This window comes from Pan troglodytes, chromosome 13 (genome assembly GCF_028858775.2).
Source record: "Pan troglodytes isolate AG18354 chromosome 13, NHGRI_mPanTro3-v2.0_pri, whole genome shotgun sequence".
NCBI lineage: Eukaryota > Metazoa > Chordata > Mammalia > Primates > Hominidae > Pan > Pan troglodytes.
In genome coordinates this window covers 43,183,338-43,210,864 of record NC_072411.2, presented here as the reverse complement: position 1 = coordinate 43,210,864, position 27,527 = coordinate 43,183,338, and the positions used below count along the sequence as shown (strand labels likewise).

At 33.4% G+C, this 27,527-nt stretch overlaps 1 protein-coding gene and 1 long non-coding RNA gene across 2 annotated transcripts in view; one reads left to right on the top strand and one right to left on the bottom strand.

Moving 5' to 3' along the window:
* The window catches only part of LRP1B (LDL receptor related protein 1B), a 1,946,873-nt gene that overhangs the window by 1,020,844 nt on the left and 898,502 nt on the right, over positions 1-27,527 (top strand). The window lies entirely within an intron of this gene.
* LOC107973639 (uncharacterized) lies at positions 13,997-16,802 on the bottom strand. Its single transcript, XR_001716062.3, has 2 exons — positions 16,693-16,802; positions 13,997-14,817 (listed from the first exon to the last, which is right to left on the bottom strand). It is a non-coding gene; the product is annotated as an uncharacterized LOC107973639 (long non-coding RNA).

Below are 27,527 nucleotides of genomic sequence, written 5' to 3'. Positions count from 1 at the left end.
TTCGTCAAAAATGACTTTATTTCTGATATTATCTATCCCTTCCTGTCAGCTCTTTTAAAATAATGTAGCCTCAGATTAACCTGCAAATAAAGTATTAATTGTGCAAGAAATTGAAGATGGATATTTGACAAATTTACTTTTTGCTCATCGTTTTTTGTGTGTCATGTCTTCCCAGAAAGACTGTTCACTGCTGTAGTAGCTAGGAAAATGAGCCTTCTGTATACTATGAGCAGTACTGAAAGTATCCCATGTTTGTTTCATGAGGTATATGTAAAAACGGTTAACAGTTAAATTGGAAAATAAAAGTAATGGAGAAAACTTTTTTAAAAATTTTGCACTAATTTTCTTCTATTTTAGATGATGGATAGAAGAAAGAAAATCTCCTATTTTATTGTACTTAATCCTTTTATTTGGAAATATTTAGGATTTCTCAAAAGTTGCAAAATTAATAGAAAGTTCCTCTTGTACCACTCATTCTGCTTTCCCTAATGATAACATTTTACAAAGCCATAGTAAATTATTAAAACGAGGAAAATTTTATTGGCTCAATACTCTTAATCGTAACCACTATTCAGATTCACATGCACCCTTTTTTGGTATATAGCCCTTTGGAACCTTATTTTATATATATATAGAGAGATTAATTTTGCCATCACCAAAATAAAGATATTGAACATGTCCATTACCACAAAAAAATTCTCATATTTCCCGTTAGAGTCATACCTTCCCAAAACTCTAACTTCTGGCAACTGCTGATCTGTTCTTTTTCACTGTATTTTGTTACTTTAAGAGTATTTAATAAATATAGTTTTATGGTTAAAACCTTTTTGAAATTGGCTTTTTTTTTTCTGAGTCAGCATAAGGCCCGTGAGATCCATTCACATTTTTGTGTACATCAGTGGTGTATTCCTTTTTATTGCTGAGTAGTATCCCACTGTGGGGCTGTACCAGATGATATTTATTCCTTCACCTCTAGAAGAAAATTTTGATCATTTTTAGTTGGGGCTGTTACAAACCTGCTGTGAAAATCTGTCTATAGGTTTTTGTGTGTGAGCATAAATTTTAATTTTTCTAGGATAAATACCTAGGACTATGATTGTTGTAACTATGGTAAATTCATGTTTAACTTTATTTTAAAATGACAAACTTTATGAGTGAGGCTGTACAGTTTCACCAGCAATATATGAGAGATCTAGTTGTTCAGACATATTTTCCAGCACTTGACATTGTCAGTAATTTTTACTTTAGCAATTCAAATAGGCACATAGTAGAATGTTATTATAGTTTTAATTTTCATTTCCCAATGGCTAACAATGTTAAACCTCATGTGCTTATATTGCCATGTATTTTTAAAATTCTTTATTTCTTCTAAAAAAAATAAGAAATGGGATACATGTGCAGAACATGCAGGTTTGTTACACAGGTATACTGATGGTGGTTTGCTGCACCTATTGACCTGCCCTCTAAGTTCTCTCCCCTCACCTCTCACCCCTCAACAGGCCCTGGTGTGTGTTGTTACCCTCTCTGTGTCCATGTGTTCTCAATGTTCAGTTCCCACTTATAAGTGAGAACATGCAGTGTTTGGTTTTCTGTTCCTGTGTTAGTTTGCTGAGGATGATGGCTTCCAGCTTCATCCATGTCCCTGCGAAGGACATGATCTCATTCCTTTTTATTATTGCCATATATTTTTAACTAAATTTGTTTTGTTCTAGCAAAATGCTAAAATGTTGAACAATACATCTTTTGCCTTCTTGATTTCCTGTCATTTTCAGAGGCTATGTTTAGTTTTGTCATTTTATGAAGAACTTGTACTTTTTAAGCATGTTAATAGCCCCAAAAAGTGATGATAACAAAAGGCAACACTTAATTGTTCCAGTTGTCTTTCGATTAATTACCTTTGCTTTTTAAAAATTACCCTCAGATCTCTCATGTGTCTCATCAACTACGGCCCTGAGCTGGGTGCAGTTGTGTGCACCTGTAGTCCCAGATACTCAGGAGGCTAAGGCAGGAAGATTGCTTGAGCCCAGGGCTTCACGTCCAGCCTGGGCAACATAGTGAGACCCCATCTCTAAAAACAAACAAACAAAAAATAAATAAAAACTTATTAATGACTTTCCTGATTTAAATTGCTTTAGTATCAATTAATGAGCATATACTGCCCTAATTAAATTATTTTCCTTCCAATTCTTTCCTCCTCCAGGCTAATCAACTGTAAAATTATGTTAGACATTTACAAAAAGTAAATGAAGAAGATCACTCTGAGTTTACTAACATGAGATTTTGCTAAGGTGATATGTGAGAAATATGTTGTTTTATAACAACTAATCTGAATGTGATACATATTTAGGCACCTTCTGTGGAAGAGAGATAACTTCATACATTTTGTCTTTTATTCATTTCCTTTTCTTTCCTTCACTTAGTGAAGACTACTAAGCACTGATTTTATTGTAAAGCACTGTGAAGAATACCAATATGTAGAATAGTTGTATACTTCTAGAATCTAATGATGAACATGGAGTGAAAACTGGCTATAAGAAGTAATTTAAAATAAACAGCAACCACTCTGGACTATAAAAACTCCAGATTGATGCTTCCAGCTGAGTTACAGTTCACCAATTTAGGTCTTGATTTTGTTGTTGTTGTTATTTTATAATCTCTAAATGAGGAGCTAGCACTCAAAATTATCTGTATTCAATGCTATTTGTAATGTTCTCCGAGACTGGAAATCAGAGGAATATTCTTACAGTTTGCAGACAGAAGGATTCCAACTGTGCAAAGAGGCCTAAAGGGAAATGTATACTGTAGCTGCTTAGTACTACATCTAAGAAAAAAGAAAAGAGATATAACTTACACCACGACATTGGATTACCTTTGTATATACTTAAAAGAGGCTCAGAGTAAGTGATATCTTAGTGTCTCAAGATGGGCCACAGAGAGAACAAAATTGAAAAGACAAGTATCTTGGAGTGAGGTGAGCATAGACTCAGGAGAGACCTGGTTGGTGCCAGTAGTGCTGCTTTCTATCACAAGCTTTCTCTGCTTCACTAATTTGTCTATAAAAGAACAAATTTCACCTTTTCTATGCACTTAAAAAATGAGACATAAGGACATTGAATAATTGCTAAATGGCATAATTTATATATTTTGCTTTTTATTATATGATTTGAGTTCAGCTGCTCTTGACATCAAATTACACAGTGCTGCACTGAAATTCCATAATTATTTAAGAGATAAAAGGATTGCCTTGTTTAATAGCAGCGGGGTAAAGAAACATACATGATAAAAGAAGCTTAATTCAACTGGTTAAAAAGAGAAAAAATATATTAATGTGATTTATGTGATTTCAGTCATTTAATGATTATATTCAAACTGGAATCCTTCCTATATTCAGTGAGAAAATCTGATTCCCAGTATTTCAAACACTTAACAGAACTAGCCATAAATAAACACATTAAAAAACCTTTTAATAGATAAACTGATTGATTAGTTATGACAACTGGTGTATTTGTAGATACACTAAACAAGCAAAATACATGCACATATTAGAGCAACATTTTTTGTGCAGACTTCAATAACTATTATGGTTGCTGAACTCTGCCTAACCAATCACAATCACAAATTACACCAATGAGGGTTTTAAAGGTAAAATAGCTTAGTGATTTTTGTTAACTCATTCTTAAGTTCATGGAAAAAGTTCCTACATAAGCTTTTACCTATATTCTTTTCTCAGCGATGTTAAACAAATGATAACTAGACTGTCTATTGAACAGTAAACTTTTTTACAGCACAATTTTTGTGTAATTAATGATGAGAATATGCACAAAGATTTGTCAGCTCCCTGTTGACTAAGATCCTATCCATGATAGGATATTACTATTTGAATGAATCGAACTGTAGGAACATCTACATGTTTATGTCATTTAAATTTTTTATATTGTACAAAACAATATAAAAATGATAGATGGGCCATTGTTTCATTTCTGACTCTGCAGATACTATGCATGTGACTTTGGTTCTTCTTTCTGCCATCTGTTTTGTTTTCTCAACCCTGAAGAAGAAAGCAAGACTGTTCTTCTCCAAAGTGCCTTTTAGCTTAAATATTCATGTTTTCTATATATACTATGTAAATATCACAATTTGGAAAATACGTATATTTTATATATATGAAGTAATAATGAAACATTATTTTATCATCCAGAAAAAACTGTTAATATGTTATTAATATCTATCACATGGATTTATATGGAAGCATTTATAAAATCACATAAACTTTTATATTCCTATGTTTTATAAAACTTGAGAGCAAATAAAAATTGATAGCCTGTTACACATACTTTTTATATCCATATTTTTTATAAATTTAAAAGCAAATGATAGGTGACATTAAACATCTTCGTTTTTTAATAGATACATAATACAATAACCTATCCAATGAAGTTTGATAATATAACTATCTTTCCATTTGCAGATATCTCTGAAGGGTAGAAGTTGAGATCTAGAACAAGAGTCCTCTGGGCTAAAGGAATGGTGTTCTGCTGAGTATTCTGAAATTTTTACCACCCCAAAATTATAACTAATGTTGGGGTTTTTCTAGCAAACATTAATTCATTGTGACTCTGCTTTAAGATTTTGCCGTTACTTTACTTTGTTTCCAGACTTTGACTTTTTAAACAGGAAATAAAAATTACCCTCAAAATTCAAATTCCTACATTGCACATATGCCATTGGGTTTCCTATGCTCATTCTTGCTTTTATATATATCTATGAGAGAACTCTCTCTCAGCATGTAACATGCCATTTCTACACTCCTATTTCCTGCTCAGAGTTGAAGTTTGTGAATTGATTTTTTTTTTTTTTTTTTTTTCTGAGATAACCCTGTCACCCGGGATGGAGTGCAATGATGTGATCTTGGCTCACGGCAACCCCCACCTCCCAGGTTCAAGAAATTCTCCTGCCTCAGCCTCCCAAGTAGCTGGGATTGCAGGCACCCACCACCATGCCTGTCTAAGTTTTTGAATTTTTTGTAGAGATGGGTTTTCACCGTGTTGGCCAGGCTGGTCTTGAACTCCTGACTTCAGGTGATCCACCTGTCTCAGCCTCCCTGTGTTGAGATTACAGGCAAGAGCTAATGCGCCTGGCCAGTGAATTGATTTGGGAGGGAATGTATTGACAGAACAGGGAGGACTGACACTTGAGAGGGATTGGCACACTAAGTGCTTCAAAATCCAGCTCCTATACCTTGAAGAGCCTACTTCTTGGTTTTCTGTTGGCATAGACCCTGGGTTACTGAGCCAGGAGGCAGTTAGGTAGAGAGAGAGAATATGTGTTTACCCTTTTTCTATGGTTAGTGCTTTTGTTTTAGTTCTGGTCAGATATGTAGGTTAGTCCATTGTGTTTCTCACTACAGTTTTATCAGCTATGGTAATTTTAATTTCTTCCTGGATTCTAGAAAGTAGTTGAGTGTTTGAATGTCTGATGGTGATGGAGTTGGAGTCCTTTTATGTTCCTGTAGGAATTATGGAAGAAAGGAGTCAAGGAACATTATCCTGACATCATCTTAAGGTTTGACATCAACTTTTAATTACTTTACACAAGTTGATTTTGAAAAAATATCTTCAGCTACACATAAAATGAATATTAATTTAATATTGTTAAATTATTTGTTAGCTTTGGAAATACTAGTAAATGTAATTTTTAAAATTATATCACATGATGTTAACTTAGTAAAATTAGAAGACTTCAGTAAAATTCTGTCAGCAAGGTAGCATACAATTTTAATACATAAGGGGTAACTCAGTAATAAATTTGTTTTTGCAGCTGCAAATCCAATTTTTCCTTAGGGTTTCAGAAAATGTGAGTTCTTGATGTATAAAAAATCAAAAGTATAGAAGGATATGTGTTTTGGTTGATAGGTGCAGCAAACCACCATGGCACATATATACCTATGTAACAAACCTGCACATTCTGTACATGTATCCCAGAACTTAAAATAAAAAAAAAATAATAAAAAGAAAAAAATAAAATGGAAATTAGAAGTGTACCCCCTTGTTCAGCCTGTTTCCAGAAAAATAATATATTTCATGTACTTACCAATAAAGCTATTTTGATTATCACATAAGAAAATATAAGTATGCAAAACCATATATAAATATAAAGCATTATTGTGTGAATTATTTAAAAAGGGTAAACTTCCAGTAAAAATTAAAACTTTTTGAACATTAAATTTATTTTTATTACTAATGTATATATTTTCCAAAGAAGGTTATTAAGTAAGATATTTCTTTCTCAGAGACTTAGGGGGAAAAATTTTGTCTTTAATTAGAGGCCAAAAATTATGTTTCCACTCTAACAAGTGGTCAGATTATATTATTTCCTGTATGTCTAAGAATCTGGCAATGAATTTCATTTTCCTATGATTTTTTATACTCTTTAGTAATACTCTGTAAACTACTTTTGTTTTCTTTTTACTGCTACAGGCAAAGTAATGTACAGAACATTTATTATAATAGGATAGTAATATTATTTAATTCTGGGAGCCCTAGAAAATATTTTTCACTGGCTATACTGAACTCTTTCCCTGATTATTGAAAGGAGAAAACACAGAAAACTGGAAACCAGTTAGAAGGCAACTAAAATAACACAAGAAAGATTTTATGCAATACTGACCTAAAGCAGTAGCTGTAGGGACAAAGTGAAATGACATTTTAGAGACATGTAGAAGTAGTAACAGATAAGAATTAGTGAAAATTCAGAATTAGAGGATGATTCTGGCTTGGATTATCAGATAATAATGGAGTGTTGAACTTTATTGTTGAGCATCCAAATGCATAAATGAAAAAAAAAATCTAGAAAACATTCTGATAAAATAAGCTTTTAAAGGTATATAATAATCAGTACAGCCATTATTCTCCCTAAAGAGTATTCTCAAATGTCTTTAATTTCTGATTGCTTGAAGAGAAAACTAAGGAGAAATTAGCCCATAGAGAGATGAAAAATTTGAAGCTGTGACATCGTGACTTCTTCTCTAAGGGAAAATATAATAAACTGCATTTTAATTTTTTAGGATAGTCTCAATAATTACAGGGAGAAATTGTGAAAACTATTGGATGAATAAAATAAGAATAAGGGATTTAATCAAAAGTAATATTTAAAAGTGTGTTCCACTTCAGTCTTACATAAACATTTACCAATTTCAAAAGACGATTTCTGGTTCAAAATTCAAGATGTGAGATGTTTATTGTTGACTTGCATGAGAAATTCTAGGGTGTGTCAGTAACAGAGTTAGAAACACATTCAACTTCATTCTTTAAACTATAGTCTTTTCAGTCCTATTAGCTTGTAATCTATTGAACTGAACAAGTGAACAAAAGAGAAAATAAATAATACCATCAGTTTATATGCCCAGGGCATCTCATATCTAACATAGCAGACCTCTCTCCTCATTTCCATTCTAGCTTGTCTCTGCAACATAATTGTATTTATTTCTACCTTTACTGTTTTGCTATTCTCAGAGAGGAAGACTGATGGGACCAGCAAATAACAATAGTTAATCATTAAAATGAGTGGCAGATCTCCTCCTTTCCTTGATTATCCACCCTAAAGAAGTTTCTGGTTCTTTTTACTTCCTTATTGTTTCCCATCCTGTCTTCCCTATATATTTAAACAGGAATCCTTATTTCTTCTGTTTACCAATTAGTCTCAAATCCTAGGATTAAGACAATACAAACAGCATCTTGAAGATATTTCCTAGCTCCCACGTGTTCAAGATTTTACTCATTTAACAAAAATGTACAGGGTAGTTTACTGCGCTATGTGAGAAATAGATATGTAAAGCTATATAAATATATATATAGCTTATATATATTATATATAATATATATAGCTAATATATATTATATAAATATATAGCTAATATCTATATTATATATAAATATATAGCTTATATATATTATTATATATAAATATATATAGCTAATATATATAATGTATATAAATATATAGCTAATATATATATAATATATAAATATATAGCTAATATATAATATATAAATATATATAGCTAATATATAGTATATTATATATATGGCTTATATATTATATATAAATATATATAGCTAATATATAATATATTATAAATATATAGCTAATATATAATGTTATATATAAATATATATAGCTAATATATATAATTTATTATATATAAATATATATAGCTTATATATTATTATAAATATATATAAATTATATAAATTATATATATATTATATTTATATATTATATATATATATATATATATATGTGCCTTCTAAAAATTTACATCCTGGTAGGAAACAAATATACAAAGAAATCACTGAAATGTTTGGTAGTATAAGTTAAATGGAAGAAATCTACAAATTTAAATAAGTGTGGATCTTTTGCCACCATTTAAATTGTAGTCAGTTTCATGATAATATTTAAGGTGGTTCTTAAAGAATGGTTAAGATTTCATATGATCATCTTTTGTAGATCAAAAATCTTAAGATTTGGTAAAAACTAGAAAAGTACTCTCTAAGAGTAAACTAAGTGTACCTTCGCTTCCTGAGTTTTAGATTCTACAAAGAATATATTAAATTTTAATATGACAAGGACAATACTAAAAATAATAATAAAATTTTGGAAAGTGTAGGTGTTGGTATTAGTATACAAAAGACATGTAAAAATGTACTTTGCCCATACACAACAAAGAATTTAACCGGTTCATTCATTAAAGATAATGTGATAATAAAAGATTTGAGAAGGAAACTATTGGAATAGTAATATCAATTGGTATTATATAATAATATATGCTATTATTATAAGTAATACCATATATCATTCTTTAGAAAAGAAATTGATAAAACCTCAGACTGGCTCATCTGCGAAATCCCTGGTGTTTATATTTCCTGTCTGAGCCAGGGTGTATACATTCTCATGGACAGTTATTGGGAGTCTAGCAAGATGTCTTTCATTCTGTTCCCGTTTTCTATTTACTGGCATGTTTACATTCCTCACCTAGAATATTTGTCATTTGTTAGGGAAGAAGGTGGAGTTGTTCATTTGGAATAATTTTTTCCTGAGTGTATTTTTTTTCTATTTCCAGATACATTACTTATTAGCTGTCCTCAAAACTTCATAGTTAGTTCGGTTTAGAGAAAATGAAAGAACAAGAATTTTGGAAACCTAGTTATTGTCCCGAAATGCTGTGCGAAGTGTTTTACAAACATTCTCACTACAATTCTATGAGTTTCCTATTATTATTTGTACTCTAAAGACAAGGAAACTTGAATCTCAAATAGTTTGCATGGCTAGTAATTGGTGTGTCTATTTCATTAATCCAGGCTTCTCCTCCTATACTGTGCTGCTTCTTAAAAAAAAGAGAAGAAATAATTTACAGAAGTGAGCAAACGGCTTCATTATGACCCAGTTAGATCCTTTCTTACTGTGTTATACATTCAGACAGATCAACATTTATTCTTATCTTTCTCCAGTGCAGAATTATAAACTGAAAAAGCAAGATATTAAATATTATTAAATATTAAATTACTATTTTTCTTATATTTGTGTCAGTATTAAAGTGACATCTTGCCATGGGTATAAGCTTCCATAAACAGCCAAAATGATTTTTCTCCATGTTTAGTTTGGCTTAATGCTTGTTTGAGCAAGAACACTATCTGGATTTTGCCCTGATGGCAAAAGTTAGAAATGGAAACAACTTAGTTGTCCACAGAAATGCTGAGTCTAGACATCAAGCTTGGTTGTATTACCAGGAAAAAGGATGAAAAAGATATTGATCTAATACTAGCTCGAGACTGGGATCCCCAGCATATATGGCAGGATTATAATTTGTTGTTTTTGAGTAATTGAGTCACAGAACTGAAAAAGAGAGAACAAAATTGTGTGACCTGGGTAATGTATAGCTCCAAAAAAGTAAAGAAAATAAAATAAGCAATTGTGTCTTAGCCATGTTCATAATCTATGAACAAGACATTTAAATAGACTACTATATTATAGATGTAGTATCAGCTGACTTTTTGATAGTATGATATAGGTGGTCAAAAATCTGATATTGATGAATATAATGTTGTATTCCTATGTTCATTAGGAAGTCCTGCTTTCTCGGGTATTAGATATGCCTGCATGGCTTTTTTTGGCCAATGAAGTATGAGAAGTAGTAACCTGTATCACTCGGAGGCAGAGGATTCTAGAGCCAGTGTATGATTTACTGCATTCCTTTTTCCTATCTAAATGATCATGAAAGCATGCATTGAAACAGAACATCCATCTCCATAAGATCCTAAATTACTACAATGAGATCTTCTGGTCCTCCACATAGCATTGGCTAGAAATAAACCATTATTTTAAGGCATGGATAATTTGAAGTTCTTTGTTACTGCAACATAAATCTGCCTATTCTGTCTGATATGCATGTTGTAAATTCCTTGATAGTGTGAATTGTACTTTACCACTATATTTCTACTACTAAAATAGTACCTGAATATCAAATCTGTGAATGACTTAATGACTGATGACATATAAATATTTGTTACGCTCTTTGATTATAAAAGTTAAAATAGCATGGCAAACACACACACACACACACACACACACACACACACACACAAACCAGCATGACAATATGAAGGCCATCTGCAAATGAAGAGAAGTTATTTACATAATGTGTGGACCAGAAATAAATGTATTTCACTGTTGGAAGACAAAGGTTAACACTAATTGAGCTAAGGAGCAGGAAGAAGCGCCTTGAGACTTCCATTAGTGAAGTCACTTGAGGCTTTTGGCAATCACAAGACTAGCAACAGGGATTTTGGAGGTGAAATAATTCATTACTTTTTTTCACATGAAAAATGCTGCATTAGGAATTTAGTTGTACTTCATGTGATTCAAGCTGTGTAACTTTCTCGTAGCAAAGAAATATGAATTGGACTTAAAAATTGCCGAGTACTTTCTCCAATCCAAAAATCCAGACAATTCTTACATGTATAGATGGACAAAGTTGATTAATGACCACATAGAGTGAAGGGAAACACTTTGAGTAGTAGAAATAGAAATGGGGAAAAAGAAACAAAATATAGAGAAAGTTTTGTGATCTGAGGAAATACAGCAGAAACCTGCTCAGATTTTTTTTTCCTGCTGAAATATAGTTATTCTCTCAACAAATACTAAGGGAGCAGATCAGAATAAACAATGTATCTTTGAACTTACTAGTAAAATTTGATACTGGTTAAGAGCACTGACAAGTGTGTCTGTAATTTGACAATTCATTGTTTTGTTTGTTCTCATCCACCTATTGGTGTCACTGTCTGTGTCCCTTAGGAAAACAGTTCAGTAGATCCTTAAGCTCCTGCCTGATGCCTGTTCAGTGGAACTGGGTGACATGGCCCACTTCATAACCACCACTGCTCCTCCCTCCCACCCTCACAACCTCACACCCATTCAGTCCTCAAGTTCCTGGTGCCCATGCTATTCTTTGCAAGCATCTTCCAACTATTCAAAAAACCTCTCTAAATAGATTTGTGAGAGACACTAGTCTACCAATTTATTTCAATTGGCCTCCAGGGATTTATTTGCAGAAGGAAAGGAGAAATTCTGTGTTGGAGAATCTTGTCTATACATAGCACAGATACTACTTTGTTTGACTGATTGCTTTTAAATCCCAACTCTTTTTTTTAAGAGGGTCACTTTCCTTTGTTCTTTCCTGGAGGTTGCAGGCCTGCTGCGAACCTGTTCTTTCCTGAAGTATAGAATTCTCATCATGTTGTAACTAATTCTGAATTGTCTTGGGAAGCAAAGACTGAAGCCGACGCAGTGCCTCAGGCCTCCTTCTTCCTTGGTAGTTTGGGGAACATCGAGAGTAGTCCCTTGGGCAGGGGTTTGCCATTTTCAAGGAGGACATAAGCAGTCTCAAGTGGATCAAGGTAGTGCTATAAAGGAGTTGTAGAATAGAAATACAAGAGAAAGCTGTTTATGCTATAAGATGTCCCTTAAACTCTACTGTCTTCTCTCACTTGAAATAAAAGTAAACCATTGAGAAGATTAAGTTCTGCTTTATGCAGGTGGGTGCAAAGATTATTAGGCTAGCAAAATGTTAATTACAACTATTCACGTAATATTCTTAATGTCAACTGGCTACCAGAGTCTAGAGAAATTTAGATCTCATAGGTAATGGTGGTTTCTCAGGCCATAATGGTCAGAGGAAAGAAAACTAGTAGTATGAATACCATAGCCTAACAATAGTAAAACAAAACACCACCACCACCAAAAAAAAAAAAAAACAAAACAAAACCCTTTTTATTCTGAGACCTAGCAACAAAAAATGCTGTATTCCAAGCAAGTTACATTTCTCTTGAACATTCTTTCCACCCCTCAGGAATTCCTCACTTTTTTTTTTTGAGAGATCGCACCACTGCACTCCACCTGGGGGACAGAGATCTCGGCTCACTGCAACCTCTGCTTCCCAGGGTTAAGTGATCTTCCTGCCTCAGCCTCCCGAGTAGCTGGGAGTACAGGCATGTGCCACCACCATGCCCAGCTAACTTTTTTGTATTTTTAGTAGAGACTGGGTTTCACTATGTTGGCCAGGCTGGTCTTAAACTCCCAACCTCAAGTGATCCGCCTGCCTCGGCCTCCCACAGTGTTGGGATTACAGGCATGAACCACCATGCCCGGCCTCCTTGTATTATTTCTATAAGAGTCACTCTACTTTTCTTCTCTGCTTTGGAACTTATGTATAGTCATTTCTATTATTGTTCCACTGAGAACATCCATCACTTGAATCTAAGATAATGGGTTTCATGCACAGGGATACTTTTCCTCTGGTTGGCATTATAGATACCTCTTTATCGTCATGAATACCAGACTTTCCAAAGATGACAGATTCCTTCAACTGGTATGTGGAAAGGATTGCCTCAGGCTACCTTTCAGTTCAATACTGGGAGCCAAGTGGATTGCCATCATGCTGCCACTCCCAGCCCCAGAACAGAAGAAACAGTATATGTTCTCTCCACGTGGCTTCTCCTAAGGCCAGGGCTGCTTTCCACCAACGAAATGTCTTTCCTCCTGTAGATTAATTCCCCAGGATTCTTTGGAGATTCATCTGCACAAATTGATTATTGCCTATCTACACAGCTACTTTGGATTTTCAAGTTATTTGTGATTATTAAAAGTGACAAGTTTAGGAACCTCAGGCATAAAGATCACCATGTATCTGAATTAGATTGACCTCATTGGACACCAGATTATATCCTAGTACATAGACAGATGTTACTCTGGAGTATATCTCTGAAACCACAAGGCCCAATTCACAACTGTTACTAGAACTGAGACTATTCCTGAATGGATATTGCCAAGAAAGCAACTACAGTCACGCATGCTTAATGACAGGGATACATTCTAAGAAATGCATTGTTAGATGAGTTTGTCCTTCTGTGAGCATCATAGCGTGTACTTACACTAACTTAGTGGTGTAGCCTATTTCATACCTAGGCTATATGACATAACTTACTGCTTTTAAGATATAAACTTGCACAGCATGTTACTGTATTGAATGCTGTAGACAGTTATAACACAACGAGAAGCATTTGTGTATCTAAACATAGAAAAGGTAAAAGAAAAGGAAAAATACGGTATTATAAACTTATGGGACCACTGTTGTGTATGCAGTTTATCATTGGCTAAAATGTTACTATGTGGTATGTGACCGTACTTCAAAATATTATCTCCATTTGCTCATTTGACATTATTTGACATAGCAAGGCAAATGCCTTTTCTAATAGCAGGCTATAAAAATGTGCCTCAAATCAAAATCTCAATAAAATGTACTTGCAACTATGGATAGACACAAAATTGATTTTTTAAAGTAAATGGAAAACACTGGGCTAGAAATCCCCTAAGTCGTGCTGAAATTAGCAGGAGTGCCTGACATTAAGTTCCTGAGACTTTTTTATTTATTAAAAAAAAATGCTCTCTGTTAATACATATTTTACTTTTGAATAATTTTAGTACATAAAACTGTGAACATGAATATAAACAAATTATGTAACACAAGGTTTCCTACAACTCTATTGTTGGACTATAAAGGACAAGAAAATAACAATTTTTATCCCTCTAAAATCAGCTCTTGTATCAGGGTCCTCATAGGAACCTCACATGGTTTAAGAATTTGATAGACTGCTTTCAAAGGGGTGAGAGAATTTAGAGGAGCCAGTAAAGGATGTTGAGGCACTGAAGAGCCTAGAAACCACAGGAAGCCCTTGCCACTCCTAAGCCTAAAGGGCAAGAGGAGAAAATTTCTCTACCAGAGCCCAGTGAGACATGGAACAACCTAAAAGGTGCTATAATCCTGGGGGAATGCAGCATGTTCCAGAAAATATGACCCAGAGCAGAAAAGGAGGGGAGAAGAAAAACCTCAGTCTCTTTCTTTCAGTCCTCTGATCACTCTTGATCTTCACTGGCTGAATTTAACCAGAAGCTAGTAGGAGGATGCTCAGGTGTGTAATCCACAGGGATCAGCTTCCTGGGGCAAAGAACAGAACAGAACAAAGGATCTTTCTTGTAACAGTGGTGGTGGTGGGAGTAGAGGCTGGAAAATAGAGAGAAACCAGCATAGCTCTTCTTTTTACTTGTTACTGTTTTCATCTTCAAGTGGATCATAGTAATCCCAGTCCTCTTAAAGTAAAAAATAGCAGGAAAACGGAGAAGAACAGCCATCTATAGTTGATGGGAAAAGTATCTTCTATGCGTTAATATCATATTGCTGCCAAGACAGTGGAGGACAAAAATGGCCTGAAATCAAGCACATGTACATGTCATATGTATAGACAACCATATATGTATGTGTTTATATTCTCTTATCTATAGTTATCACTTACCCTTTAATAAAGCAGGGATATTCTACATGTGCCTAATCACTCCCTTGATACATTTGTGAAGTAAGAAATAGAGAATCTCATTTATAGCTTGCTAAGTTTTAACATTTTTGTGGAGAACTGAAAAATTGCCAGTTAATCTTTGTAAATAGAGCACACGACATGGTAATATAGGTTTGTATTAAAAACTGCTTTCCACTAATTATTTCAATATAATGTGCTTTCACTGTATTTAAGAAAACAGATTTCCCTCCAAACATATTAGAAAGAAAGGTGAAATAATGTGAATGTAAATAACATCTTTGAATACTGCCAAGGAAGGAGAGTGAACCCGGCGTGGGAGGAAACATGAAAACTAATAGGTGGTAAGAGTGAACTAAGAAGATGAAATAACATGGCTTATGCCTGTAATCCCAACACTTTGGGAGCTGAGATGAGCAGATCACTTGAGGTCAGGAGTTCAAGACCAGCCTGGCCAATATGGCAAAATCCTGTCTCTACTAACAATACAAAAATTAGCCGGGCACGGTGGCATACGCCTGTAAGCCCAGCTACTCTGGAGGCTGAGGCAGGAGAATCGCTTGAACTTAGGAGGTGAAGGTTGCGGTGAGCTGAGATTGCACCACTACACTCCAGCCTGGGCAACAGAACAAGACTCCATCTCAAAAAAAAAAAAAAAAAAAAAAAAAAAGAAAAGGTGAAATAACACTAAAACCTTGTAAAAGACATATTTTGAATATCACAGAACCTAAGAACCAATTCCGTCTGGGCGCGGTGGCTCATGCCTGTAGTCCCAGCACTTTGGGAGGCAGAGGTGTGCGGATCACCTGAGGTCAGGAGTTTGAGACCAGCCTGACCAACACGATGAAACCCCGTCTCTACTAAAAATACAAAATTAGCCAGGCATGGTGGTGCGCGCCTATAATCCCATCTACTTGGGAAGCCAAGGCAGGAGAATCACTTGAACCCAGGAGGCAGAGGTTGCAGTGAGCTGAGATTTCACCATTGTACTCCAGCCTGGGCAACAAGAGCAAAACTCTGTCTCTAAAAAAAAAAAAAAAAAAAAAAAAGTTTAATTAAAAAATAAAACTTGGAAAAACAGTATTTTATGACAGCTATGCTAGCACACCAACACTGTTAAATTTACTCCATAGAGCTTTATGTGTCTTTAAAAGTAGTTTATTACATAATATATGCAATGTAATCTAAATATACGAATGAAATATAAGAATATCATTTCTGTGATAAACTTTTCAGAGAAGTGTACAGTGTACTTTTATACAGTGTAATTCAAGTTCTGTGATATAATTTCTGAGCACATGTGGAACTAAGCTAAATTTAAAAACGATATATTTTCAGTTATTAAATATTATTTGCTTATAAGTAATTATAATTTTAATAGCAAAACTTTTTAGACTAAACTAATAGTGATTGACAGGCATTATTAACATTCATTAGTTTATGCAAATCTAATATTGTCCACATTAAAAGAGAGTAAAATTCTGAAAGCAAAAAAAGTTTCTTAAATTTTTAACAGTTAAAGAAATCACTTGTATAAGTTAGAAAAGAGCTTGGGTTCTCTTTCGAGATAGAGCCAATTTGTCTGTTTGCTCAGCACTTAATGATTTTGGAGATATTAGTCAACAAAAAGAGTACTAATAGCTTTTGGAAACATTAGCCTGATAACCATTTTCCATTTAGTCTGTAGTTAGTTAATCGAGTGCATGTTCATTTATCCATATAAGCTATAAAATCCTACAATGAAGATGTAATTATAATTAACATTACTGACCAGTTAAAAGGCATAAACAGTAGTATGCCCATCAATTTACACTCCCTATTTGCTGACATTTCCAGTTATGCCAGATGGTGACTTTAATGATGGTGCCTTGCGGTACTTCTAATAATTGTTGTGCCTGATGGTACTTTTATAGGGCCTGTTGCATCATAGAAAGCTGAAGGGTGACTTAATAATGATCTTCTAGCATATGAAGGGTCATGAAGTGTATGGTTATAAAGTGACCAGCTGTTACTCATTCATATGAGAAGTAGTAGATTTTAACTGTAACTAGAGAGATTTAACTTAGATATAAATTAGAACTTCCTGATAATAAAAGGTATTGAATGAAAGGAACAATGAGAGATGTTAAAATTTTTCTTAAGGATAGAAAGTGCTCATCTGCATGAAATGATCAAGTTTACTCTTATTTTGTGGATATGTCAGTTTCATTTCATATCTAAGAGTTGTATTTTTCATATTTCAACACTAAGTTGGTTCAAATCCTGGCTACAACTTATTGGCTATGTGATGTAGGGTAAGTTAGTTACTTAAATACATTGCATCTTGATTTACTTATCTGTAAAATTGAAATGAAATCTTTCATCTAAATATCTAGAGACAAGTCTAAAATACTATTAACTCTAAGGTAAGGTGAATTTCTTTCTTTCTTTTCTCCTTCATAAAAATGAGAGTAGACAGGTCAAAAATTTCCTTTTAGCTGGATCTGAATATCTTACTTCAGAGTGTCAGAATAATGAAGACCTGCGTGATAGCAGAGAGCAATATAAAACCCTCAATCTTTAGAGGTTTATATCCTACCCAAACACTCACTAGGAATGCTTTTCCCTCATGGCATTAAGTCAGTGCAATCTGTTAGAAAGAGAAGGCAAAAGACCTGGTTCTGTTTAGACTCCTGCAATTACTAACTGTGTAACCCCAAACCAAGTCATTTAACTTCTGAGTTTTATTTTGATCCCCTGGGAAAAAAAAAAAAAAAAGATTAGGAAAGCTCTTGACAGATAAATTCTGATGTCACCTCTGTCATGGGGAAATGAGACAATGTGGGAAGACTGGGGGGAGATAGAGCTCAAGAGGTTGAGAGTTGAATTTTCTGCTCTAGTGGTTTATTTGACCCTGGGTATCAAGTGAGAAAAGGCAGTTCTGATGAATGAGAAGGCAATGGGATGGCACCAAACCTCAGGACACTTGCTTAGAAACTATTTGTTTGAAAAATAGGATGTTCCAGGCGCTGCTCAAGATACTAGGAATTTATCAGTATACAACTCCAATAAGATCCTAGGAATTTAGCAGTATATAACTCCAATAACATCTCTGTCTTCATGGGGTATTAAGAGAAAAAGCCAATAAATAATTAAATAAATTAACCAGATTGTTTCAGAGAATGATGTACTAGGCAAAGAAAAATCAAACAGGGTAGGGGATAATAAGATTACACCTACAGGGAGGAGGTAAATCTATGCTCCAGAGAGGCCTCTTTAAAGTCATGACACTTAATCCTATCCCCATATAAACAGGACGAACTCAGTCATGCAAAGATATAGAGAAAAGGCCCACTTAAGGGCTAGAGATAAAGAATCAGATGATCTCTAGGTGTGGTGGCTCACGCCTGTAATCCCAACACTTTGGGAGGCCGAGTGGGGTGGATCACGAGGTCAGGAGATTGAGACCATCCTGGCTAACGCGGTGAAACCCCGTCTTTACTAAAAATACAAAAAAATTAGCCAGGCGTGGTAGCACCCGCCTGTAATCCCAGTTACTCGGGAGGCTGAGGCAGGAGAATCGTTTGAACCTGGAAGGCGGAGGTTGCAGTGAGCCGAGATCGCGCCATTGAACTCCAGCCTGGGCGACGACAGAACAAGACTCTGTCTCAAAAAAAAAAGAAAAAAAAAAAAAAGAAGTAATCAGACAATTTGTTAATCTGTTGCCAGTTCACTCATTCAAACTTGGGGAGCCTCGAGGTGCAACATTGATGAATGTATTGATTAGTTCTGTTCTTGGCTTTATCAGTCACTAATCTCCCTCTGTTCATCAGTTTATTTATAAGTAAAATGTAGGAGAAGCGGGAATGTTATGAGCACATTCCTGTTGTGATTATTTTCACTTTTTCACTTCTAAATGCTATGATTAATCCCTGTCTTGACTATTTCACAAGGTAGATTTGAAGATGAGATAGTAGATGAGAACAGGTTCATTGAAGCCTCAACTCATTGGAATATTAATATAAAATAACTGTATGTTTTCTAATCATTGCTTTCAATCATGTTCTGTTGTCATCTACTTTCTCTGTATCTTAACAACATCATAGGCAGATACCATAATTTTCTGGTATTAGTACTATAAAATGTAAAGAGTCGTTGTTAAAGGTGGTAATATCAATTAATGAGTTATTTATGCTGAAGCTTAGGGAAGAAAGGACCTTTCACAATGGTAGCAACCAGGAAGTTTTTGTCTGTAAGTGGCTATAGGGGCTCAGGAACTAAAACTGAAGCCGATGTTTGCAAACAAGTTAGAAATCGAACTGCTAGAATAAGCCCAATCATTAGTGTTTTGTCTAAGAGTCTAGAACAGCTGTCAACATGGCAACCTCTTCTCAACATTCAGAGGCCTGCAATGAGACAGCATCTGGTGAGAAGGTGTCAAGGTTCTTTCACATCTCAAATGTGGAAATCAGGACATGGCAGTTAAAGGAGTTTGGAAGATAATTAGGGTATTTTAAAGAATAGATTTTTTTTTTGTTATACCAGATTGTTGATGCCTTATAAACAATGCCTTAGGAGAATCAATAACTGTAGGTGTTTCTACTACATTTTAGAAGAAAAAAAAAACCCTATCATTTTGTATTGTGGCCCACAATATAACATTTATTAGCATTTTTGTTGATATATTCTTACATACATTGAAACAAGTATCTCACCAATGCACAAAATAGTGAATTATTGCATTACTGAAAGATAAAGTGGCTTAAATTATATAAACTATTTTTTCACATACAGATTGCCATTTTCTTCTTCTCATTATTGGAAGACTAAAGCAGCAAATGTGTCTTCATTGACAAAAATGTGTAAATAAAAACTATTCTTGGTGACTGTTTCATTTTCTCTCTTTACATGTTTTAATGTCCTTAGAAATTGTCTTATAAGCAAAGATTACTTCCTAATTAGCTAAATTTAATATTCATACAGGTCCATAAGTTTATTAAGGATGTGGTAATTAAATTTAAGTTGACATTACAGAGTTACACAATCATCGTTGATGATAAAACTTTGGCAAAAGGAAAGATTTAAAAATTTACCTATCTTGTCAGTAAAGTAATGAGTCCAAAGATTAGTAGCATTATCTAAAGTTCAAATGAATAAATCCTTTAAAAAGAAGTAAGTTATCATAATTCCGTTTGGTTAAACCTGTGTTTGCATTCTTGGTATCTTAAATATATTATGGAAACAATTGATTTGACACATAAAACCATTTTAGGACAATCAAAATAAATGCTTCATAAAAATGAATAATTTTATACAGATAAAATATAGTTGTGTAATATTTCAGTCTTCTCTAAGATCAAGAAAAAAAAAGATGGCATTACTTTAAAAACTATTAATCCAATCTGATTTGTCTGACGATTAACCATAACAAAGTTTACTATATAAACTTAGGTTCTTATAAATCTTCTGTATTCGTTAACCAAATAACAAAATGTTTCAGACATTTTAATTAATGCATTTTTACAATTATATTTTACTAACTTAATGCCCATTTCTATTTCTTAATTTCTTATCTAGCAATTAGCCATTGCCCACACAGCTAAATTGGAAGTTACTGTGAGAGAAAAACTGATCACTCTCCACCCTCTATCTCGAAGGGTCAGCACAGTTAAACATTAAAAATACAATTTCTTCATTCAGAGGAAATCTTTGAATCCTGTATTAAATTTATATAAGTGCTTATTTATAATTATGTATATTATATATAATTGTATATTTACATGCTTATCTCAATGAGTCAATCAGATTAGTGGTTTTTTCACATTTTTAAAAACACTTGTATTAGTTTGCTAGTCTGCTATAACACAATACCAAAGGCTGGTGGCTTAAACAACAGAAATTAATTTTCTCACAGTTCTGAAGGGTGGAAGTCCAAGGTCAAGGTGTCAGCAGGTTTGGTTTCCCCTAAGACATCTCTCCTTAGCTTGCAGATGGCTGCCATCTTGCTGTGTCCTCACATAGCCTTTTCTCTGTGTGTATGCATTTCTGGTATGTTTTCTCCTTGTTAGGACACCAGCTCTATTGTATTAGAGCCCTACCCTTAGGACCTCATTTAACCCTAATTACTTCTATATTAAAGGACCTATCTCCAAATACAGTCTTATTTCAGACTAGGGCTTCAATATTCAAATTTTGGGATAACACAATTCAGTCCATAACAGCATCCAATTTATATCATTTAATCTTTTTAAGAACCTTATTAATAGATTTCTTTTATTCTGATTTAAAAAATTTTTATTATTATATAATTGACATTCATTAAGCGACACAGTTGAAAGACATGTGATGAAATGTATATGTCAGTGGAAACATTACTACAATCAAAATAATGATCCTGTCCATCTCTCCTAAATGTTCCCTTGTGCCCTATGTAGTTTTTCCTCCCCATTAAGAAAGAAGTGATCTGCTTTCTGTTACTACAGATTAATTTGGATTTTCTACAGTTTTATATAAATGGAATTATACAGCACACACTCTCACCTGGCTTCTTTCACCCAGCATAGTTATTTTGAGATTCATCATGTTGTTGCATTTATCAATAATTAATCTCTTTTTTTGCTGAGTAGTATTTCATTTTACATATATACCACAGTTTGTTTATTCATACACCTGTTGATGGACATTTAGCTTCAAGTTTTTTGTCTATTATAATAAAGATGCTATAATCATTTGTGTACAAGTATTAGCATGAAAATAAACTTCCTTTTTTCTTGGTAAATATGAGTAGAAGGGATAGGTTATGTGATACACACACACACACGCACACGCACACACGCACACACACACACATTTTTCCAATGTGGCTGTACTTTTTTTACATTTCTACCAGTAGTATATAAGAATTTCAGTTTCCCTACATCTTTGCCAGCACTTGGTCTAGTCGGTCTTTTTTAAAGTCTAGCTATTCTAATAGATATGTAATTGTATTGCATTATCATTTTACTTTATATTTGTCTGCAGTTACTAATGATATTGAATTTTTTTTCATGTCCTTATTTGCCATTCATATATTCCCTTTGCCCTTTTTGGCCTTTGCCCTTTTTGTGTAGGATAATTTTTTTTTTCTTATTGGAGGGTTTTGAGTGTTCTTTATATATAATATACACCAATATTTTATCAGATAAAAGCCTTATAAAGATTTTTTTCCCAATCTGTGACTTATCTTTTTATTCTCCTAACAGTGTCTTTAGAAAAATGAAAGTTTAATATTTGATGAAGTTTATCATTTTTTTATAGACTGTGATGTTGGTGTTAAATTTAATCTTTGCTTAACCAAATATTATAAAGATTTTGTTTTATGTTTTCTTCTAGGAGTTTTATAGCTCAGGACTTTACATTTCATTTTATGATTCATCTCTTTTTAGAGGATTCGTATCGAGTTAATTGTTGTATATGGTATAAGGCGTGAATCTAAGAATATTTTGCATATAGATGTCTAATTTCTCCAGCACCATTTATTGAAAAAACTATTGTTTCTCTACTATAGTGCCTTCATATCTTTGCCACAAATAAGCTATTCATTTAGCTATAGTTTTATTTCTAAAATATTTATTCTGTCCTATTGATTTATCTATTTCACAAATATCACACTATTTTGACTTTATCTCAATTCTTAAAATTAGGTACTGTTATCTATCCAATTTTGTTGTTTATCCAAAGCTGTTATTGGCTATTCTAGGTCTTTCAAATTTCTATGTGAATTTTTAAATCATTTTCCCAATATTTACAGAAAGTGCGACAGACTTTAGTGGATATTTCATTGAACTGATAAGTTTGGAGAGAACAGACTTGACAATATTATGCCTTCTACCCCATAAACAAGGCCTGTCTTTCATTATTTAATGTCTGTCACAATGTTTATTGTTGTTATGTCCATATGTCCAGGTCTTTCATATATTTCAAACAATAAATTCATATTTCAATGCTATGCTCAATGGTACTTTAAAAAAATTTTAATTTCCAATTGTTATTTGCCAGTAAAAAAAAATGACATATTTATATTGCATTCTTAAATCTTGCTAAATTTACTAATTCTAGTATCTTTTTAGTAGATTCCATTCAATTTTCTATATAGACAATCATGGCATCTGAAAATCACTTCTTTTCTAAACATGGTTGTCTTTTAATTCTTTTTCTTGCCTGAGGGCACTAACCAGAGTTTCAAGTACTGTATTGAATAGAAGTGATAAGAGCAGATCCCTGTCTTGTCTTGTTCCTTTTCTTAGTGGGAAAGCTTTCAGTCTTTCACTAGTAAGTATACTACCCGTAAGTTTCTTTTATAAAATCCCATTATCTATTTGAAGAAGTTCACTTCTAATCCTAGTTTGTTGAGAATTTTTGTCAGTAATGGATGTTAGATTTTGTCAAACGATTTTTTTGTCTATTGAGATGATTTAATTTGTAAATATGATTAATTACATTGATATTCTAATACAAAACAACCCTGCATGATTGGAATAAACACCACCGCTTATTAATGACATAGTATCCTTTTAATATATCATAGGATTTAATTCGTTAAATTTTAGTTTGAAATCTTGGATCTAAATTTTGTGGGAGGTAGATCTGTGGTTGCCCATTTTTATAACACTTTTGTCTGGTTTTGGAGTGGTGGTAATGATGACCTCGGAGAATAAGTTGGAAGTACTTTCCTTGGTACTACACCTTTCAAATTTAAAAAAAAAAATCCATAACATGGCAAAAGAACTATTACAAGTGAAACAGTGTTATAACAATATCTACCTAATAAAATATCCTGTTGAATGTTTTCCAGGTGTATTGGGTAAAAACCTAGGCTCTTAACTTGAAACTTGGGTTCAAATACCAACATTGCCCCTATTTATTTGTTGATGAATAAAATATCATTATTGCATGTGTGGCATATATTTTTAAATGCTGGAGGACCAAGACATTTAGCCTTTTCCCTCAGCTTTATTGCAATATTATTCACAATACAATTGTATATATTTATCAAAATATAATAAGTACGTGAGATAATGCATATGTTAACTAGCTCAGGTTAGGCATTTCACAATGTATACATGCTTCAAAACATCATTTTGTAGCCTTTTCTTTCCTTTAACTTCAATCTTTCAATATTAAGGCAAGCAGTTCCTGGAAACCTTTACATCTCGCCTGCAAGAAGCACAGCTTTGAATCTTATCAAGAGATCAGAAATTCTGGTAAACTGGTTGAGTCTTTAAAGTCCAGGAAGTGCCGGTCTCTGGCTAGTGTTCCAGGAATGATGACATATATGCAGCAGTTCTGAGAACCTACAGATATGTGGGCACTTTTCTCCCCTCTGTAACTAACATATAACCTAATTTCCTAATGCTAAGTCTATTAGGCCGATGTTCCTTAGACCCTTTGCTTGAGTCTTTAAAACTGAATTTGACAAAGCATTTAAAAATTATAACAATGGAAAAATATTCCATACCAGAAATTAGAGTATTACCTACAAAATCTTTTTCAATTCTCATTTCATGTGATTTAAAAACTGGCCTTATTTGATATTCATAATAGACTTTTTTTTCAAATAATGAAAGACTGCACATTTTGTTAGAATCATTATTTTGACAGTTTGTATGGATTTCATAATTTAATCTCTGCTTTCAGCTGGAGGGCAAATAGTATCTATAGAACTGAATACCAGATATAAATGCATTTTCTACTTTCTTTTAACTCATAGGTTTATACAAACTGTTTCATCTTCATATCATGTACTTCTCTCCTGATATACCTGTGATAGAAGTTCTGCTGCACCGAAAATCTAAGTCAAATTCACGCTTCAACCCATCTATCTTTCTCCTCCGTAATTGGCAGTTTCAGGGCATTAATAGCAATTTATGTGGCTAATTACTTGGTAGATACTTACAAATATAATAGGTACCTTTTTCCTAATTAATTTACCATCAGATCAGAGTATATATATATTTTTTTTTGCTCATCACTTTATATCCTGTATTCCACTATGTATATTGCCTGGCACATAGTAGAAACTTATTAAATTGTTTTGAATAATGAACTATACTAGGTAGATATTCAAGCAGGAAAGGAAATAAAATTTAAAGTCCCTTGCCTTTAGATAAATAAAACTGTCTTTTAAAAATGTGGGAATTGAGAATAGAAAAGTTTGTTTGTATAGATTAATTTATAATTTGTTGACATTCATATTACTGTGCAACTTAGGAATCTGATTTTTATATGCAAACTTTGAAATTCATATTATGAAAGTGAACAGTGAAGATTCAGAATCAGTATAATCAAGAGGTGCTAAGTTCCTTGAGGGTGACTTTTTACCTATGATCTATTTTGTTCTGTTTTCCAGTTAACCCTCTGTGAAACTCTCAGCAACACACTCTGCACACAGACACTCTATAAGTGCACAGAATGTCTATTCATATGCATGCAACTTTGTACAAACTTAAATATATAGCCTATGTCCTTTTATATTTAAAAAAATGCTTTAATAGGTTCTAATTGAATTTGTTGGTATACTTCATAGTTTCATCTGGTCTTAACTTTCTATTTATCAGTAATAATTAATATAGTCCACTCTCCATTATCTGCACAAATTGTAGGCAGTAAAATTGAATCATGCAAACATAATTCAGAAATCATTTCTATTTGTATGTGAGAAGTAGTATGTGATGTTTTCAGAGTAAGTTTCTTGCCTTAATTATATTTTGCTTGGGGTAATTACTTTGCATTCCCTGAGCACACATCAACTGACAGTGGGGGAAAGTACAGCCCTGAAGTATTCTGGGAAAATGATTTAAAATATTGTAACTGAACCACATGTATATACTCAGTACTTGTAAATGACCTGGGAAAATTCAAAGGGGTCCAATATTGTCTGGAGTATTATTGAGACTTGGTGATCAAATCATGTCTTTCAAAAATAACTGCCTATATTTCTAGTTTGACTCAGTATGGTCCCACAGTACGAGTTTTATGAAGGAAATTCATTAAACTAGATCGCTCAATGAGGAAACTTGAGAGCAAATGGAAGTTCAATTTATTTGTAGTTCTGTCATGGGCATGTGTGCACGCGTGTGCATGTGTTGCTTCAAACGTTAATTTGTTTGTCCCTATGACAATATGTGTTGGTTTTGTTGATTTCTTTTGCTTCATTGTTTTCAGTTGTAGCTAAGAACACATTATTTCCTAGGAATTATATATAAAATGCCACCTGCAGCACTCAACTCTCATTGTTCTTTAGATTTCAGATGCCAGAAGGAAATAGATTCTAAGGACATTGTGCTATGCAGATAAAATGTAATTGTGTTCTATAGAAAAGATTTCCATTCTGTGTTCTGACAAGTACATATTTCCATTACATTTTTTAAAAGGAGACAGTTTTGATCATATGAATGAATATTAATAAGAATTTTTTTACTAAAAGTATTTAATTATTTGTATATTATTCTTTCACTATTCTCTCTTAGAAATCTCTCTCACACACATACCCACACTCACACACGCACACACTTTCCTATATTAGAAGAGTATTTGAAATCCAATCTTCACTCACTTCGATTTGAAGCATCACATGCATATTGAATGCATGTAGTGACAATACTTGTATTTTAATGTTAAAATTCCTAATCTTACCCCTGAAACCACTACAGGGGCAAATATATATATATATATATATATATATATATATATATATATACCTTGAATTTATGAAGTATAGTTTATTTAACTTCAGTTTGCATCAGTGGTAATAACCTATGTAGCCAAGAAATAATTAGTAAATGAAAAATAATAATATAAAATATGACTATGAAATCATGTACCACAGAAGCTTATCCATGATATATTTACAATAATTATTTCTCCCACCCTTGTTTCATTTTTTGTTTTGGTAGTTATTGATATAATGACTCCTATTTTCCTAAAGGTAAATAATGATCTGTACTTTTTTCTGTTGGCAATGTACTATGTACTTTATTTAGAAACTTTTTTTTTCCATTTAATGAATTCAGGCTGGGCTTGGTAAACCCATTAAGGGACAGATAAGGCTCCATAGAGAAGGTTATATTTAATCTGAGCTACAAAGAACTGTCTTAAGTAAATTACACATAAGACAGTTGGAAGAGGAGTGTACGCATAGGGGATGTTAAATGCAAATGCACAGAAATGAGAGAAAAGTGGCTGGTTAACAACACGTAGGCTCAAAAGGGTGTTTTATACCAAGTAGGAGATTGGGTTTTATCTTGTGGGAGATGTAATCAAAGACTTTTAGATGGGAAAATACATAACTAGATTTCATTTTAAAATATGACTATAATGGAATGTGGAGAATGGAATGGAGGAGCAAAGGCCTGAAGGAGGGAGACCTTACTAGAATCCGTGGCTATATTGCAAAAGAGATAGGATACAGAGGTCACGGTAGATGAGGAGCCAAGCAGAGGATCACTGAAATATATTAAGGCAGTGCATGAGTAGAGCAAGATGACTGGATATATGTTGGAGGGCGGGCGGTGGCGGGTAGGGGAATTTCTTGTGTGAGTGACTGAGTGCGTGGTGGTACTAGTCACTGAGAAAGGAAATAAAAGAGTA